Genomic DNA, 15,520 nt, shown 5'->3' with positions numbered 1-15,520 from the left:
ATCTCATGGCCATGAGTTTGAGCCCCAATACTTTAAAAAAAAAAAAAAGAATTTAACGCTGGGAAAGGAAGAAAGTAAATCCTTTCTGACATTTGAAGAACACATGCTTACACAGAAGTAATATATTCAAGCAACAAACAACAAGTACTGTGATCTAAGTACATAGTATTCTTCAGAATACCAAAGAATTGAATAAATCATCAGCACAAACCAGTACCTTCAACCACTGAGAACACTTTCACAGCTGAAAAGTCTAAAGGTCATAAAATGATAAAATCTGTCCCATTCTTAATAAAGAAACTAAACAAATGGAACATAATTCTTGAGAAATGAGGGAAACCAACATCCTCAGCTATCAGGAAAACCACTGGACATGAACAGGACCACGTGCATACTCTTCCTTCCTCTTCCTCCCACCCTTCCTCAATAGTGAGAACACAAAGTTTGTTTTCTTCAAGTTAAAGAGTTACAGAAAGTCCTTACTGGTTACAACTGGAATTAGGAAGCACAGGAGTCACTATGTAATCTACAGCAGCCACAAGACACTTTCAAATGCTACTTTTGAGCAACACATGAAAAGCTGACAGCATGAAACTGAAGTCCTGATCAGGGATGGGACTAGCCACACAAGTCATTATCTGTCCACGATGCTCACTGCAGAATTTCTGACCCAGGGTTTGGTAACACACATACATACTTCAAGTAACCCCCAAATCTACAGATCAACTGCAGCTTTACTATTCACTCAGTGTAGTGGCTCCTGTTACCATTATCACCAAATACACGTTAATATCCACCTGTGCTCATGTAAAATCCTTTGCTGGAAGAGCCTAGGTAGAAGAAAGGAAGCTGCAAAGGTCATAACCTATGTAGAGCACACACACTTTGAGAAGTATTTGTTTAAATCATCCATATTAGGAGATCAGGTAGGAATATAATCCTGATTTAGCATTTTCATTAACATTTGTTCAAAATAATATTTTAAAAATTAGACATCATGGAGGGCAAATTTTATTTATACAGCCAGTCATACTGATTGATCCAGGAATAGAAGACTACATGCCACGGCAGGTCACTTAAGGACATGTAGAAGTATACATACTTCATATGACTTCACTATTAAGTATACAATCACAGAGTTTAAAATATAGGCAAGTTTTAAGAAATCTAAAAAAAGAGGGAAAAAAGGACTCCTTAAGGGAACAAGTTTTAGGTAAGATTATGAAATATGGTGTTATAAAAGTTGTCTCTGCTTCAAAAAAAAAAAAAAGATCTTTAAATGTTTCAAAAGACACATATGGCAATATGCTTCCATCAGGAAGCAACAGGAAGCCACAGTTAGGGATGAGAAGGTACTCTGACAGTTCACCTAAACCAGACTGACAATGCCTCCCTCCAGAGGAACCTGCATGTGGACACACTGCCCACAAAGCTCAGTGGATGACACAAGTGTGAGGCACAGCCATCTCTTTTCTTAATGATTAGGCCACTAACTATGTACATAACATGCTAAAAAAGCAATGTCACAATTCCCAGCATGGTCAGCAACCACCCACATGCCAGGCCTCTCACCTTCAAGACCAGGAACAGGCAGAGTGCTCACTGGCACTGTAACACTTGTAGTAGTGAAGGACTGAAATGTATACTTCAAACAGAAGAGCAATCTACTTCTACTAAGGGAAGAAGGGCAAAGGTGATATATTCCTAACAAGAAAGGAACTTCAGGGAAAAAGATGGCGGAAATAAATAAAACCATAAATGCTTTTTTTGGTTTTCAGATTGGGGAAGATGGGAAACAAACAAAAGAGACGTTATTATGCCATTTTATCCTCATAAAACTGACGACAAGGAAAAAAAAAAAAAAAGACACAAGGATAGCAAGAGCTAATTCCAAAGGAGGAAAAAAAAGCAGCTTTCCAAAGTAACGCTGTCAGCACAGACTACAACACTTCTGGCGGAGCAACGTGGCTCATTTATCTGGGAGTTTAAACTGCAAATCCTAAAAACAGCACACTCTACCCCTCTGCCTCCTCCTTGCTACTGAAGTGTATGAGGACGCAAACAGCTGTGTTCACACACAGACACAGCACACGAGTCACAGGCCGTATTTGGACTCCAGGCACATACTAATCCACAGTCTTTAAGAGTAGATACAGGCACCTAAGACAGATGCTGGAGCTCCAGGTCAGCTTAAGGAACAAAGCACCTGAAAGAACTCCCAAACCCTCACCATCCATGTCAGTACACCTTGCCTTCAAAGTCAACCATGGAAATTTTGATCCTGAGATGTCTACAAATGGACAGAAGAGTTCATTTTACTTATTTTAAATACTTTAGCAAAGTCACTGACTGAAAAGCTACCAGGTGTATTCAAATACTTTCCCACGCTCCACTGACATCAGGTCAGACTGTGCTTATTTTGGTCTGTAAATCAAATTTCTGATAATCTAATAGAACAGTCTCTCCACCTGAATTCAGAATACTGGACACAGTTAATAATTCAGCCCAAAGTATTTTTTTTAAAATTAGGTCTCTAAATGAGTAGTATGCTTTTTTTAAGGGCACCTGGATGGCAGAGTTGGTTACATGTCTGACTCTTGGTTTCAGCTCAGGTCATGATCTCAGGGTTTTGAGATCCAGCTGGGTGTTGGGCTCCGTGCTCAGAGCCAGTAGGCTTGTCCCTCTCCCTTCCCCTCTGCACCCTCCCCTGCACCCACGCTCAAAAATAAGTAAATAAATCTTTAATAAATAAATAAATAAAGTGGTATGCCATTTTCAGGCACCTGGGTGGCTCTGAGCACCTGAGTAACTGCCTTGATTTCAGCTCAGGTCATGATCTCAGGGTCCTGGGATGGAGCCCCGCTTCTGGCATCGGGCTTCGTGCTCTGCTGGAAGTCTGCTGCTCTCTCTTTCCCTCTACCCCGCCCACCCTGCTCATACCCTCTCCAAAATAAATAAATCAATTTTTAAGAAATAAAATACTATACCTTTTTTATCTTTTGTAATCCCATATAGAAAGGCAAAATATAATGAAAAATACTAAGAAATCAATTACAGAAAAGCAAAGCTGATTATCAAGACCTTGCAACTGGCTAGTTATAAACAAGATATACACTCACATCCGTCAAGCGGAAACTATAAATGTCTACAAATAGAAAGTCCATACTCCTCAATTATGGGTCAGAATATAATCACATCGACATACTGCAAGCAAAAACTGACTCTCCAAATTTCAACCTTATAAAGGTAACTCATTAAATACTGGATTTAGGGATGCCTGGGTGGCTCAGTGGTTGAGCGTCTGCCTTTGACGCAGGTCATGATCCCGGGGTCCTGGGATGGAGTCCCCCACATCAGGCTTCCCACAGGCAGCCTGATTCTCCTTCAGCCTGTGTCTCTGCCTTTCTCTCTGTCTCTCATGAATAAATAAATAAAATAAAATATAAATAAATACATACATACATACATACATACATACATACTGGATTTATAAGAAGACAGGTAATTAGCCATGATGAAATAAGAGCAGGAGTTGGCCAACTGCAGCCCACAGACCAAATCCAGCCCACAGCCGGCATGCTAAGAACGGTTTAGATATTTTTAAAGTGTTGTTTTAGGAAAAGAGAAGAATGTGCAGCAGAGACCAAAAGTGGCCCACAGAGCCTGAAATATTTACTACCTGGTCTTTTACAGAAGAAGTTTAGCATCCCTTGCTCAGGAGGAAATCAGGTTCTCACTAATGTTAATTTTCTTTCCTTTCTGCTATCTCTGAGCCTACATGGGCATCCACCCTGGGTCTTTGCAGGCCATCTGGCGAAGTGCAGTCACATGGTGCTGGGCCAGATACCTAGAGACCCACTCTCCTTTCCCCAGGCGCTTACCCAGACCACATTCCCAATTTCTTGGGCAGGTAGGTATTAACACATGACAATGTCTTCCCCAGTGTGCCATGAACCATAAAAACCTCCATGCCTTCTCCTCTGCATCTGGCTGGATGCCCAAGATAAAAAAGGCTCTAAGGGATGGAGGGATGGCAAAGCCAAAAGATGGAAGGTGCCTCTACATCCCCAAATCACCACCTGGGAGAAAGCCTCCAGCAGGCTGTGCTGTGGTGAGCCATCACACACCTGGTCTGTGTGTTCTAGTAGTGTATCCTACCTGACCAGCCAACTTCTCAAAACCCCAAGCCTATGACTTCTTATTTTATTATACTTATTTAAGCACGAGAACAGGAATTTTTTAGCAACTGTTTTAAAATGCCTAGGTCCTTTCATTTTCCACCATCCTGAATTAGATTAGCATTTTTAAAATCAGAACACTTTGAAATATGCATTTCCACAGTGCACTTTCTTTAAACTTGGTATGTTATAAACTTAAAAATAAAATAAAGCCACAGTAGACTCCTTAAGCAAACATTATGTATTTTATCTTTTGGCCAAACAGCAAATCAACTGGAAATGAATGGCCCCAGTAAGTTAGTTACCCTAGTTTCTATTTGTGCCCTTTGAAGTAGAAATAAGCTAGGTATGAACTAACGGTTACAAAGTTCAACCAAAGCCCTGTGGTAAAATAGAGACCTTGCAAAAATACAACTACTATACTCAGAAAAGCTGAAAGGAGCCAGCACTTCAACAGCTAATTTTTAGTTAACATAAATACACTTTAAAATTCATATCCTAGCTATACCTGAATAGGATTTAGGGAGAAAAGGGAATACAATTTCTTACAGTAAACCAAATCATGGGCTTTTCTATTAACAAGAGGGAAATGGTAACTAAAACTAGAGAACCTGCCAGTTTTCTTCAAAATCCTAGAGTCGTTTTGTTTCTTTAGGATTTTTTTTTTTTTTAAGATTTTTACTTATCTGAAAGAGAGAGAGAGAGAGATTGAGCATGGTGGGGAGGAGCAGAAGAAGAGGGAGAGAGTCTAAAGCAGACTCCGCAGTGAGCATGGAGCCCAACATGGGCTTGATCTCACAACCCTGATATCATGATTTGAGCCTAAACCAAGACTCAGATGCCCAACTGAATGCGCCATCCAGTTGTCCCTTTAGAGTTGTTTTATATGTTGGATTAAGTAGCTTGAAAGCAGGGTTTTCTCTAAAACAGCTGAGGGTCAGGAAGGTGAGTCACTGGGGAGTGACCCATCAGCTTGCCACAGATGGCCTCAACTGTGCTCTGTATTCCCCAGAACTAAAGACACAGGTAAAATTACCATCTTACATTCACAAAACAGGACCAAAGGATCCATAAACCTATTCAGCTCATATCAACCACTTTAATTAAAGGTCCTCTAAGATTATTGAAATATATTCCTTCTTGGAAGCAAATTCTGAGCCATGCTACCTTTATTTCAAAGCAATTAAGCAGTGACACTTTATTTCTGGAAGAAAAGGTATACCCTGTCTATGACAATAGGAACTGTGTTAAGCTGTCTATAAGAGGTATGACAAGAACATCAGACCCTCCGTAGAATTTTCCAGGGCGCTGCCAGGAGAGTATATTCAATAGGGGCCCAATGGTGGCATATGTAAACCACTTACAACCACTTGCCTTCACCAAATAAACAGCATTTCCCCCCCAGGCTTGCGAGGACTGTAAAGCATCTAAGATGACCTGGCTTCCCATGCTGGTTCCACTACTGGCTGGTCCCAAAGCCTTGGGAAAGCAACCATACCTCTCTAAATCTCAGTATCCTCACACAGCAAACTGGTTGTGAAGAGTCACTGAGAAAGGCCTGTTATGGTCCACTGGACCATACCACACGCACTTCGACCACTGGAAGTTCTATGTGCAATAAGCATGCCCCCCACAGAAGTGTGTGAGGTGTTTAAACCAGTGCTTCCCAAATTTTCATGAGCACAGGAAACACCTAAGGGTCTTATTAAAACACAGTCTCAGATTCAGATTCAGTAAACCAGGGATTGTGCATCTCTATTAAGTTCCCAGATGCTGCTGTTACTGCTGCCCTGGGTTTAAACTATGGCTGATCATTTGCAACAAATTGCAATACACACATTCAAAATGCTTACATAACCATGAGAAAAAGAAAAAGGCATATGATGCAAACAGGTGACTATGTTATTTATTTCAGAAACTCCCTGTGGACAGGCTGATATTAGTAGGGTTTTTTCAATATAACAGATGTAAAACATAACACACTGTATCACTTTCTAACAGGAGCCCAGAAAAAATGAGACAAACACGGTGAAAGATAAACTAGTAGCATTCTGAAGGGAGAAACTGCTGATTGTCCTCCCTACAAATGATAGAAGTAAACTGAGGGAATGACAAAGAGTGTTAACTTAAAACTCAAAATCTCCTATTTCCCATGAACTGTGCTTAACCGTTCTACCTAAGCAGGAGAAGCTGCCATAAAACCCCCACCATACACTACTATGAACTGTTGGCTGGGCCCAGGGCAAAACATTCAAAGATTCAAAAAAAGATTCCAAATTTATTTAGAATTTCTGAGCTTATGAAAAACAGCTGGGCACGAAAGCAAACACTTCTGGGCGTGGGGCCCTGAGGCCACATTGGTGGCACATGCATGAAGACAGCCTGTCCACACCATTTTATCACTGGCCCCACTGGAATTGCCAAGATCTCATGTCCTAAGTAAATATTTGCTAACGTCTTCCAGTTTCACTTCAATATACAGAGTACAAGCGACAAAGAGAAAAGGAGCAGCTGCTTATGTCCAAGACAACACAAAGGAAAAGACTTAACTCTATAAACTAAATGTTTTAAATTTGTAATATTTTTTTCTATTTCTTTATTTGTACTATGAAGGGAATATTTTAACAGATTTTTCATGATCTCAACAAAGACATACAAGCACATACTGTCAAAGTTCAAACCCCCATGCACCTCAGGGGGTGCACTCCTCCCAGGCCCCTGGCTCTGCCTACTGGCTAACATGACCCCCATCTAACAAACTATCTAGCGAGAGCCATAATGTGAGACATGTGTAAGTTTAAATTTTCTAGCAGCCACATCAAAAAAGTAAAAGAAACTGACTACATAAATGTTAATAGTATATTTTATTTAACCTCATATACCCAAATATTATTATCTCAACATGTAATTCTTTTGGTATTAAGTCTTCAAAATCTGTGTGTATTTTACACTTACAGCACATCTCAATTTGGACCAGCCACATTTTATGCTTAAGACTCATATATGGCCAGTGGTTGCTGTACCGGACAAAAACAGTTCTAATTATATATTACTACAATTATGATTCAAAGTTTCTCCTCTTGTACTAAAATAACACCCCCCCCCCCCCAATCTCCTTCCACAGCCAAAGTCAACAGTTAACCACCTTTTCCACATAGGGCCAATGTGGGGTCAGTGAGGAGAGGTTATGGGCCACGTTCTTCCCTTCTTCTAAAATGTAAACATACATGAGAAATCGCGTTTATTCTTAGATATGTAAAGCAACTTGGACATTCTTCAACTTAAAAAAAGTAGGTCACTGTTTTTCAGCCTCTAATATCTAGAAATATTTGTAGGAATTAAAGTGAAGTTTTCACATGGTTCACCTTGAAACAATGAAGGGCTAGCTGGTTTCAGTATAATCCACCAAATTGTAAACCAGGCATGTGTAATTTTCTAAGTTAACTCAAAAATATTATAGGGGTGCCTGGGTAGCTCTGTCAGTTGGGCATGTGATTCTTGCTTTCAGCTCAGGTCATAATCTTATAGGTCACGGAATCAAACCCCAAATCGGCTTGAAGATTCTTTCTCCCTATCCTTCTGGCCCTCTCCCCCACAAAATGAACAAATAAATCTTTTTAAAAAAAGATTTTACATATTTATTTGAGAGAGAAAGAGTAAGTGTGAGAGAGAACATAAGCAAGGAGGGAAGAGGCAGAGGGAGAGGGAAAAGCAGGCTCCCTGCTGAGCAAGGAGCCCAATACAGGGCTCAATCCCAGAACCCAGGATCTTGACCTGAGCTGAAGGGAGATGCTTAACTGACTGAGCCACTGAGGTGCCCCTAAATAAATTTTTTAAAAAATATATTATAAAGAAGAAAAAAATGCCTAGGTCACTCAAGTATGTTGAGAAACAATGATGTTTCATCAATGTAAAAAAAAAAAAAAGCCACTAGATTCCCTATCATCTTGGGAGTACACTGAACCTTCACAGCCCACATTTAGATTGAAAACAACTTGCTTATTCCACGGCAGCAGACAGTTACCCCACACCTCTGGTCAAGTTTACAAGCAGCGTGGGAACAGGATATATTGGACAAAAATCAAGCTGCTGAAAGGCTGCTAATACTGGCTCACCTACTCCTGCCAGCATCCGGACACCTGGAGTATCAGGACTCCCTCCTCTGGGCTTGAACTCAGGTATTGGGGGAACTTAGTTGGGCAGCATATGACAAGACCCAAATGGGGAAGTGCTGGGTTCAAGGAGGACAGGTGGTTGCTCACTCGGTACAATGAAAGCAGCATGCCACAAGAAGGGGACAGAGAGCAAAGCACCTATAAATAGGAGCATGCAGTGTCATCTGAAAGAAGGTTACTTCTGTGCTACACATTAACAATAAACTTCCTCCTCACAAAGCTGAATGCCTAGGCAAATGTTCCAACTTTCACACAAAAAGGCAGAAACACGGAACACAATGAAAAGAGTAAGAGCTAGACTCTGAGAGACAGCTCTCACTCAGTACCAAGGGAAAATATCACAAAGGACTAGAAAGTCTACACAACAGTTGCCCTCCCCAGCCCTCAAAGACTGGACTAATTAAATCAAAGACCAGAGTGCCTCTTAGAGATACATATTTCCTTAGAGGAAAGGGCAATACAAACTCTGGACCAGAGTTTGCTTTGCAACGGATTCTTCCAAAGAACATGTCACAAGTCATCACCTTTATACCACTCAGATATTCCATAGTCATTTTCAGTTTTACTTTGTAATTTCTTTGATATTTCAGGGTTTTTTGAGAGTAATAAATAAAGGAGCCAACTCCATTTAATATGTGTTATATTAACCAGCATATACTCTGAATATAGGAATAACATGATAAATGGTCCCTACCCCTTGAAAAATACAATAAAACTAAAAAAAGAAAAAGAAAAAGAAAAAGAAAGAAATACAGAATGAGAGGTATCAACTCCAAGCTTGTTCTGTAGAAAGAGAGCTCAACAGAGGGGAACTTGACCAGAAAAGACTTCCTTATATATGAGGCTCAAAAGACAGGTAGAGTTCAATAAGTGATGCTACAGCAAAAAGTATTCCAGGCTAGTAAACATAAGCCTGCAAGCACGGAGAATAGGACAGAGGTTTCTAGTAGCTTCAGGAAAGTCATGGCAGGGAGAAAGCCCTGATAATAAATGCCATTGAAAAGGCTCAAAGGGGGATCCCTGGGTGGCGCAGCGGTTTGATGCCTGCCTTTGGACCAGGGCACGATCCTGGAGACCCGGGATCGAATCCCACATCGGGCTCCCAGTGCATGGAGCCCGCTTCTCCCTCTGCCTGTGTCTCTGCCTCTCTCTCTCTCTGTGACTATCATAAATAAATAAAAATTAAAAAAAATTTTTTTTAAATAAAAAAAAAAAAAAAGAAAAGGCTCAAAGGTAAGCTTAGGCATCAAGACCAGGTCTCAAAGGGCCCTGAAGAAGTACAGTACAGAGCACCATAGGCCTGCTGCAGAAGCAGAGAGAAAGAGAACTGGTGAGTTTTAACTAAGATAAACATATATTAAAATATCTACAGAAAAGACAAAGCAACATATTTTAATAACATATGGAAAGAAATCATTCTGAGCAGAAGCAGAGGAAAGTGACATACATAGAGGAGATGATATTTAAGCCATGGCAGGTATGCTTTCAACAGAGGCTGGAATCCTACAAAGGTGAAGAGAGGGAGAGGTCTAACCTGTTCTAGGTATGGCCAAGGGTTTGGGTGTGACTGAAATATAGGGCAGGGAGGGGGTGCTAAAGACAAGGCCATGAAGGTGGGACAGAGCAGAACTGTGCATGGGAAGACATAAGCGGGAGAATCCAGTAAGAAGAGGCAAATAAGCAGCGTCAGATGTGTACTTTATATACGAGCTGTCCACAATGCAGCAGATGTACTGGAGACAGAGAAGCCTAAAGAGTGAGCAACCCATCCAGAAGCCTCTGTCAGAACCCACAGAAGTTGGAGAGCCCTGCAACAGCCTCCACTCTGAAAACCAAAGCATCCCCTAAAGATTTCCCACTAAACTACCTCTCTTCTTCCAGCATCAACCATGATTCTGCCTCTGCAAAACCCGATTTTCATGTTTTCTTCAATCGTGGCTATACTTTGTGGTATCAGATGATACAAATTTATGGCTTGCCTTTGGAATTCTGAGCTGCCTGGGAAATACATGACCCTCAGAAAGCAAACATCACCCCCATATTGGAGCTCACTCCAAATCTAGCACTCAGAGGCTGGGCAGGGCACATGCTGCAATGTCATCAGCCACTTCACTTTTACATTAAAAAGCCAACTGCTAAGGAAAACCCAGTCTTATTTCTGTCACCTGGTCCGCATTAAATCAAGTAATGTGTTCCTGTACAAAGTGTCATGAAAACGCAAATGTATATGCATTTTTTTCTTTTTTTTTTTTAAAGATTTTATCTATTTATTCATGAGAGACACAGAGAGAGGCAGAGACAGAGGCAAGAGCAGGCTCCCTGTGGGGAGGCTGATGCAGAACTTGATCCCAGGACCCCAGGATCATAACCTGAGCCAAAGGCAGACACTCAACCGAACCACCTGGGTGTCCCTGTATATGCATTTCTATGCATAATTTCCACAATTTCAAAAACTTCAGTCTAAGTATATGTAAAGCATAACACTTTACTAGGAACAAGGTTTGTGCATCTTTTCAAAGTGAGACTGAGGGGTTGGGAAGAAAAAAGACAAGTAATTAGGGGGACACCATGGTGACCAAGTTCTTGCCAGAAGCCTGAGATCAAAAGAATGAAGGCAAAAACCCAGCTGCATCTAGGTATTGTGTATGTACACCCGTAGGGGGGTGGGGGCAGAGAGTGGGGAGAGGCTGCACATGCAAACAAGCAAGGATAAGAGAGGGTGATACAATCAAAGTCACATCAGAAAATTCTTATGGGCTCTAACAGCGGATTTTCCATCTCAAGCTCCAGGATTCTCTGAATCTCTAAAAGCCAGTAGGAGAATCAACAAATTGGCATCAAACATCAGACAGAAACAACATATAACTGGAGAGCAAGAGGGTGACTGCTCTCTTCCCCAGTGCTGCCTGTGGAGGCAGCAGCTGCCTCCTGTCCAGCATTACAGCTGCCCTCAGACCTCTAGGGAAGCCCAATATCATTAAAAAGATCAGTAAGTTTAACCAGCACAAATCAGACTGATATGTCAAAATTAAATTCAACTGGCAGAAACCCAGAAGCACTGGCAGGAGGGTATACAGAAGATTCAAGGACAAGCTTTTGATGTCCTACACTGGTTATGGGAGCAACAAGACAATGCAGCGGCTTCCAAAAGTTCATAGTCCACAACATCAAGGAGTTTGAAGTGCTGCTGATGTGCAACCAATTTCACTGTGCAGAGATTGCTCACATGTCTTCTCCAAGAACCACAAAGTCACTGTACAAAGGGTGGCCCAGCTGGCCATCAGAACCACCAATCCCAATGCCAGGCTGCAGAGCAAAGAAAATGAATAGACAGTTTATGTGCACGTTGTATTTGTGTTAATAAAACCATAAAACTACAACAAACAAACAAAAAGAGGCAGCAGTCACCTGGCACAGCACAGAACAGTTCTGAAGTCTGCAGCTACAGGGGAAGGCCCTGGCAATAGAGCAGTGACAGAAGAACTGAGGCATAAGCTAGAAAGAGCTGGTCAAGTTGGATGGAAGTAGGTCCAAAGATTTTAGTTGACTGAAGCTCAACATTAAGTCATATTCTGATGTGACTAAAAACAAAGCAACCTCAGAATAAAGTCAGATGAATCTTGTCTAGGACCATGGAAGATCTAATCCTACTGTAGCCTTCCTAGGCAAATCACCTTTTGCCGGGCAATACCACACCCTGTTCTGGGAGGAGGAAGAGACTGCCAACCACGTGGTACCTAAAGAGATGACCACGCAAAGAGACTCATCACTTGGGGGATAAAAGAACTAGCTTTCTATCTTAAAGCTCTTTTATACTATTATTTATAGGTCCCAAACATAAAATGAGAGCCAATGAGTGAAAAATACAGATGATGTGTGAGTAGTTACAGCAAGAACTCATTAAAGATGAGGCTAAAGGTTGTGGCTGTGAACATACACAATGCCCCAAGCCTAAAGGAACTCTGGCCAAAGCCTAGATGGTTGTTGTCTCCTTCAGGAAAGGAAGGCAATACTAAGTGATGGCCGTGCTGCTTCATAAATCTCTTCTCAAGTCCATTTGATATAAAAGGCATGGCTTTATTGGCGCTGACATGGGGCCTCAACAAGAAAATGAAAAGATTACACAACGTTCCAGATGTTTACTGGGTAAACACAATCTTCTACTCCTCTGACAACTCAAGCAAGACAGCAATAAAGTAAAAAAAGAAAAAAATGCCAATAAATGTATGAAAGTACAGAAAATAGAGAAATAATTCAGAAATCCAACGTCCAAATAACATAAGTTGTAGAAGAATATATTAAAATCCACAATCAAAAAAAAAAAAAATCCACAATCACCTGCCTCACCAAAACAAAACAAAACAAAACAAAACAAAACAAAACAAAACAAAAAAACAAAAACTCCCCAGTGTAAAGAATAGGACTCTCCCATCTAGGATTTACAGATCCTATCACAGTGAGTGGTGAAACAGACCTCTAAGGCACAGTGTGAAATTCCATAGTATCAGGGATAAAGACATATCTCAACTTTTCTCATGAGGAAAAAAACACTCAAAAAAGGACTGAAAATCAGAATATCAGCTTCCTCAATAGCAATTCTAGAAAAGAACATTTTCTGACATGGAAGGTCAGAAAGATATATTCACACTTTCTCAAAAAGCTACCAGAAAATGGGCTCCACCAAAGCTTTGCAGTAAGCCAGGAGGGGTGCCTGGCTGGCTCAGTCTGTAGAGCATGGAACGCTGAATCTCAGGGTTGTGGGTTCAAGCTCCATGATGAGAGTAGAAAGTACTTAAAAATAAGGGTGTCTGGGTAGCTCAGTCAGTTCAGCATCTGCCTTTGGTTAGGTCATGATCCCAGGGTCCTGGGATTGAGCCACACAGGGCTTCCTGCTCAATGGAGAGCCTGCTTCTCCCACTCCCTCTCTCTCTGCCTGCCACTCTCTGGCCTGTGTTCTCTTTCTCTCTGTTTAAAAAAAAAAAAAAAAAACCTTAAAAAAAAGTACTTAAAAATAAAATCTTAAAACAATATATAAAAAGGCATGGCAATAAGCATGAGGGGAAGACATGGAATACATGGAACCAGGGATCCCACACACTAAGAAGCAAAGATAACTCTCAGAAGAGAAGTAAGATAACACTTGCCACTACAGATGAAGTCAAGAGGAATCTGCCGGGAGTGAGGCACGCATGAGACAGAGGGCTCTGAAAAGGATGTATCCACACAGGAGATCTATGTGCCAGATATATGTGACCATGCTGAGAAGAATTTTACTAATTAAGTCAGAGACCTAGGGAATAATTAACCAAGATATACATACTTTTATACTGATTTTAACCAAAGTTGAGCTTAAACTATGTTAGAAGATGGGGGAGGGAAAGAAGCTGTGCATGTAAAAGCTAAACTTTCACCTTCATTGTCAGAAGTCAGCTAGATTAGAAACAGCTATAGGCACACGACTTAGAAATATGAAAGGAAGTAAATATGAGAAAACAGCTAAGAGATAAAGGTAGTGGCCCCTACTACATGATTAAGGGATGAGGAAAGGAAAGGATAGGAAAGATGGAGCAGATGACTATTATTTTTTATTGTAAATTTTGTGGTACTGTTTGACTTTTAAACTATGCACCTATATAAACTATATACCCAAGTATGATAAGATTATGAAAGAAATGAAAATATAAAAGCATTTACTACAATTCTGGCACTTAATAAGGGTTCTACAAACGTAGGCTCAGTCTGAAATCAAGACATTGTGGAAGATTAGCTAAGCTGCCCACTCACATGTAAAGATAGGAACTAGCTGCATATACTTAAGAGTCTGTGTATAAAAAACAAGCAAACAAAGAAACAGAACAAGCCAAGCAAACGAGAGCAAAAACCACAAGGGTACCTTTTTCACATTTAGGTCCTTTTTTTCACTTCATTCTTTCTGTCATCAGCATGTGAGCCAACTCCAAAGACCTGGGACCTGGGGGTACAGTACTGAAGTTGCCAAATCTGGTCTGCCACCTATTTTTATGCAGCTCCTGAGCAAAGAATGATTTTCAGATTTTTAATTGGGGTGGGAGGGAATCAGAAGACTATTATTCCATGACTTGTGAAAAATCTTTCAAATTCAATTAAGTTTTCCTGAATCACAGGCACAACATCCACTTAAATCCTGCCTCTGGCTGCTGTCACACTACGAAGGCAGAGTTGAGCGTGGCAGAGACCACCTGAGGGTACTTATCACTCTGCACTGCTGCTTGCTGGATCACGATGACACAGTCCTAACTCGGGGCAAAATGTTGAACTGCAACACTTATTTTATTATCCTTGCATCCCCAACAAATCAAAACAAGAAAAGAAAAACCAGACTTCACAAGTTGTGCTTGAAAGACAGAGTGGGACGGGGATTCTTATGTCACAAAATCAGATGGCAAAGTGCTGTGTCTGCAATGTAACGACACCATACCTGTACTAAGAGAACATAATGTCCACATTTCCAGACCACGCAGTCATCAGAGTATTCCCAACGCACAGGAAGGCATGTGTCAGAAACATTTAAGTTTTTAACTGGATAATCTTGTAACAGGAAAATTTCTTCACAAAAATAGAAGATGAAAATGAAACCTCAAGCAGAGCTGGTCTCCAAGTGGCTTATTAGCTATATGGCAAGGAAGTCAAGGATAGTTTTCCTTTGGACTCTCGAGGAGTTCACAGATATGACCGATGCAGCTCAGCTGTTATTTGAGGCATTTGACATGATGACAAATGAGTCTTTAAGAGCCCACACGAAACAGCCACAGGCCGGGTGTTTTCAGAAAAGCTAGACAAAGTCACTACAGTGTGTAGCAGAGTTCGGCCATGAGTGACATGTTACAGCTGATAATGGTAAAATAACATGTAGAGCAAAAAACTGCTTAATTGGACAAATTTACAAAACTTGTGAAAATGTACTGTTCAAAGTTTTCAGTTCTTTATTTTCATCAGCAGGTCCTTCGAGAGGTTTTTTAAATTCCTCGTGTGTTACTGTACTGGTAACATCAACAGGGAACCTCATTTACTCTCCAGACCTGTCATCCGACCCTGACTTTTCCTATCACCAGCCAGCAGCATAATGGCTTTTAGCAAGGGTTAATGTCTTCTGCAACTTTTTGAGGTCAGGGCCAAAACTGAAATCTT

General features: G+C 40.9%; 1 protein-coding gene across 50 annotated transcripts in view; it reads right to left on the bottom strand.

The window, feature by feature from the left end:
* The window catches only part of PPP6R3 (protein phosphatase 6 regulatory subunit 3), a 144,931-nt gene that overhangs the window by 77,948 nt on the left and 51,463 nt on the right, over positions 1-15,520 (bottom strand). For 9 of the 50 annotated variants that reach the window (XR_012001648.1, XR_012001650.1, XR_012001653.1 and 6 more), the window contains exon 3: positions 14,247-14,382. The exons of the other annotated variants lie outside the window; for them this stretch is intronic. The gene's annotated coding sequence lies outside the window, so the exon portion shown is untranslated. The remainder of the gene's footprint in view (positions 1-14,246; positions 14,383-15,520) is intronic. 50 annotated transcript variants of the gene reach the window in all.

The sequence above is a fragment of the Vulpes vulpes genome, chromosome 5 (genome assembly GCF_048418805.1).
Source record: "Vulpes vulpes isolate BD-2025 chromosome 5, VulVul3, whole genome shotgun sequence".
Classification (NCBI taxonomy): domain Eukaryota; kingdom Metazoa; phylum Chordata; class Mammalia; order Carnivora; family Canidae; genus Vulpes; species Vulpes vulpes.
Note: the sequence above shows the minus strand (reverse complement) of the source record. Positions and strands in the feature narration are given on the sequence as shown.